A 4,778-nucleotide genomic window follows, 5' to 3' on the forward strand; every position below is an offset into this window, starting at 1 on the left:
GTTTGCTGAATGTAGAATACATTGTTTGATATATAAATTACAAGCTCCTGATAGCCATTCTGTTAATTATACTAAGTATAATGCATTTCTAGTTTTAAAATGAGGATCAATTTACAATTCTGGTCTCCATAGCCTATTTTAAGAGGGAATATGTTGTATGTTTTGATTTATTTAGAATCAGTTGCAATAAACTAATGAAGTTTTTTGTTCTACAAGTGTTTAGGACATGGTTAAGAAGCCTGTTACACAGAAATATTAACACCGTTGATACGTTTGTATTTAACCCTAATGAAGTATTTTATTAATAAGATCTTTTATTTATTTATTTTTTTAAATATATTTTATTGATTTTTACAGAGAGGAAGGGAGAGGGATAGAGAGGTAGAAACATCGATCCGCTGCCTCCTGCACACTCCCTACTGGGGATGTACCCGCAACCAAGGTACATGCCCTTAACCAGAATCGAACCTGGGACCCTTGAGTCCGCAGGCCGATGCTCTATCCACTGAGCCAAACCGGATAGGGCTAATAAGATCTTTAAAAATTGGACTCCATTTAGTTGGCAGCAGCTTATGAAAAGAAAAAAAAGTTTGATCACCAGTGGGATTACTTTTATCACTATCTTGTAAAGCCAGAGTCTTAAACTAGTGGCCCATTAGCTTGAAGGATAGGAGGAGGTAGGGTCACTGGGTTATATCTTGAGTTATGGTGTGACAGTCAATTTGCATATTCCTTTTTTATTAGATGAGATTGCTGGTTAAACCTGTTCTTTCTCCAGTTAAAAGAGTTTTTTAAAAGATAATATATTGGATAGATGTCATGCTTGGCTGCAATTGAGATAATGTAGTCCATGGTGCCTTAGGAGTTGGACATCCATAAATATTTGTAAACTCTCTGCTATCTACAGACTCCTGGTGTAGGGCCTTGCTCACTAGATCAAGTTACCTTCGTTTTGCTGTATGTAACAGACATGGGAAAGACACTGAGGATTCTGTTAAGTGCATACCATGTTATTCTAGATGTTTTTTTAATTTTTTTAAAATATTTTTTATTGATTTCAGGGAGGAAGGGAGAGAGAGAAACATCAGTGATGAGAGAGAATCATTGATAGGCTGCCTCCTGCACACCCCCTACTACGGATCGAGCCCACAACCTGGGCATGTGCCCTTGACTGGAATCAAACCTGGGACCCCAGTCTGCAGGCCAGTGCTCTATCAACTGAGCCAAACCGGCTAGGGCTGTTTTTCTAATTTGAATCCAATGTCAAGCTAATGGAATTTTAAAGGTGATTATAATCCGAACCTGAATTAGAATTCAAAAATTCAATAGACTAGTGCAATTACTTTCTTAGCTCAGAACACTATTTTATATAAATGTATTATCAATTTATTTATATGTTGTATTGATGGAAATACCTTGCCCATGAATACATCTTGAGCATATAAATTTATTGGCCAGAGCATGAAGAATGGGCATGTGCTAGAGCTTCAGAAATCTTCCTACATTTATCTTATTTATCCAGAAATTATATCAAAACTAGTGACCCGGTGCATGAAATTTGTGCACATTTAAAGGGAATTAATTAGAGGAAATATTTTAATATTGCTCTTTGCCCTTTCTCTATAATAGAAGTGTCAGAGATGAAAGAAAATTAGTAAAATGTATATGAAAATCTTCCTCTTGTCAGAGTCTGGGGCGCGCCACGGGAACCAGAGTCAAAAGTCCGCCCACCCACGTGCACCTTGAAATCACGCAAGACCCAGACCCAGCCGACCCCACCCCCATTGGGCTAGAGCCAGACCTGGCCAGCCCCACTCCTGTCAAGCACCGCCGAGTAGGGGGCGCGGCCTCAGGTCGCCTGGCCTGGTGCCAGGGTGGGGGTGCTGCCTGAGGTCCCCCGGCCTGGTCCAGGCCAGGGGCACGCCTTGAGGTCCCCGTCAAGCCCTGCAGGCAGGGGTGCATGGCCTCAGATCCCATGGCCCGGCGCTGGGGAGTGGGGCACGGCCTGAGGTCCCCCGTCAAGCCCTGCCGGGCAGGGGGCACGGCTTGAGGTCCCCCAGCCTGGTGCTGGGCGTGGCCTGAGGTACCCTGTCAAGCCCCACCAGGTGGGGGGCAGAGCCTCAGGTCCCCTGCCCCAGCCCAGTGCCACGCAGCCTCAGGTCCCTGCTGATTGCTCATTAAGGCTTGTTACGGGGACTCGGCCTCCACTGTGGGTGCAGCCACCTTGTGTTACGGAATCCCTGCCTCCGCTGTGGGCGCAGCCATCTTGTGTTACAGTGTGACAGTCAATTTGCATATTCCTTCCTTATTCGATGAGATTGCTGGTTAAACTGGTTCTTTCTCCAGTTAAAATATGGCGACATAGAATATAAAAAATACGTATTATTGGTTTGGGATTTAGTTTGTCATAATGGCAATTCACATTCCCAGAGAAGATGCTGTAAATAAAGCGAGTGAAATTTGACTTAAGGACTTGATAGCTATTTCAAAGAAAAGTTGGAGGTATCATGCTACCTGATATCAAACCATACTACAAGGCTATCTCAAACAGCATGGTACTGGCATAAAAAGACATGCAGAAAAATGGAACATAATAATGCCAGAAATAAACCCACACCTATGTGGCCAATTAATATATGACAAAGGAGGCAAGAATATACAATGGGGTAAAGACATCTATTCAATAAATGGTGGTGGGAAAACGGCAGATACATGCAAAACATGAAACTAGACCACCTTCTTATGCCCTATACAAGAACAAACATAAAATGGATTAAACACTTAAATGTAAGACTAAAAACCATAAAACTCCTAGAAGAAAACAGGCAGAAAAATCTCTTGACACCTCTTAGCAATATTTTGATATATCTCAGGCAAGGAAGACAAAAGAAAAAAAATGGGATTACATCAAACTAAAAAGTTTTTGCACAGCAAAGGAAATCAACAAAATGAAAAAATCTGAATGGAGGAAGATATTTGCTACTAATACATCCAATAAGGAGTTAATATCCCAAATCAATAAAGAACTCATACAACACAATACCAAAAAACCACACACACAATCCAATTAAAAAGGGCAGAGGACCTGAATAGACATTTTTCCAAAGAGGACATACAGATGGCCAATAGCCATATGAAAAGATGCTCAATGTCATTTATCAGAAAAATGCAAATTAAAATCTCAATGAGGTATCACCTCACACGTGCCAAAATGGCTATTATCAATAAACCCAACAAACAAGTGTTGGTGAGGGTGAGGAGAAAGGGAACCCTAGTGTACTGTTGGTGGGAATGCAGACTGGTGCAGCCACTATGGAAAACAGTACGGAGTGTCCTTAAAAATTAAAAATGGAACTGTCTTATGACCCGGAGATTCCACTTCTGGGTATATATCCAAAGGAAACAAAAACACTAATTCAAAAGAATCTATGCACCCCTATGTTCACTGCAGCATTATTTACAATAGCCAAGCTATGGAAGCAGCCCAAGTGCCCATCAACACGGAGTGGATAAAAACGCTTTGGTACATATATGTTACAGAAGACCAGAGAAAAACCAAGCAACGCTTAGAGAAAAGAAGTTACGTTTTATTATTAAATTCTGCCCAGGCCCAGAGAAAAATGTGTCTTTCAAATTCTGGGGCCCCCAACATGGAGGAAACTTTCTCTATTTATACTTTTTCAAGTCCTTTGTCTCCCAAATTTGGAATGAGACTTCCAGGCCTTCTGAGAAAGAAGGCCTGCGTGCTGGGAAGAGGGCATGAGACTATATCTCAAGGCCTGGCCTGGTGTCAGCACTGACAACTCTGTCTGGGGCATAGTTTACGGCCTCTCTGGAATGGGAGTAGTCTTATTTTCCTTATTATTTAAGCAAGCAAGCGTTTACAGGAGCCAAAATAGCAGGGTTAAATTTTCAAACAGCAGTTTTTATGTAAGATGGTTGCTTCATATATACAATGGACTATTACTTGGCCATAAAAAATAATGAAATCTTACCATATGCGACAGCATGGAGTATTATGCTCAGTGAAATAAGTCCGAGAAAGACAAATGCCATATGATTTCACTTATATGTGTAATCTAAAGAGCAAGTAAATGAACAAACATAATTGATGCAAACTCATAGATACAGAGAACAGATTGATGATTGCCAGAGGGGAGGTGGAGGGTGGGGTGGAAAAGGTGAAGATTAAAAAGTACAAATTGGTAGTTACAAAATAGTCACAGGGATGCACAGGGAATAGAGTCAGTAATGTAATAACTATGTATGGTGCCAGGTGGGTCCTGGAAATATCAGGAGGGAAGTGTTATAAAATATACTAGAGGCCCAGTGCACGAATTCGTGCATGGGTGGGGTCCCTCGGGGTGGTCTGCAGGGATCGGGCCCCAGCTTGTGCCCCCAGGCTCACAGCCCCACAGCCCTGCATGGCACCCCATCATAGCCTTGTACTGCTCCCTCACCTGCTCCACCATCCCATCTGCGGGGTGATTGATTGGGGCTGGGCCCCCCTGCCTGGCTCCCTCAGCACCTGGGAGCTGGGCGGCGGCCCTGCCCCCTGCCACCACCGCTGGTCACAGTCTACAGGGCAATCAGCGGGGCGATAGGGGCCCCGCTTGCACCTGCCTTGGCCTGGTGCTGCCCGCTCACCTGCTCCATCATCCTGCCATGGTCCCACTCTCATCAGGGCCGGCAGCACCTCCACTGCTACCCACTGCCAGTGCCAAGTCACTGACACCTGCCATGTTCCGATCCGCCCTCTAGTGTCAGTGCACATCATA

The sequence above is a fragment of the Myotis lucifugus genome, unplaced genomic scaffold (genome assembly GCF_000147115.1).
Source record: "Myotis lucifugus unplaced genomic scaffold, Myoluc2.0 scaffold_91, whole genome shotgun sequence".
Classification (NCBI taxonomy): Eukaryota; Metazoa; Chordata; class Mammalia; order Chiroptera; family Vespertilionidae; genus Myotis; species Myotis lucifugus.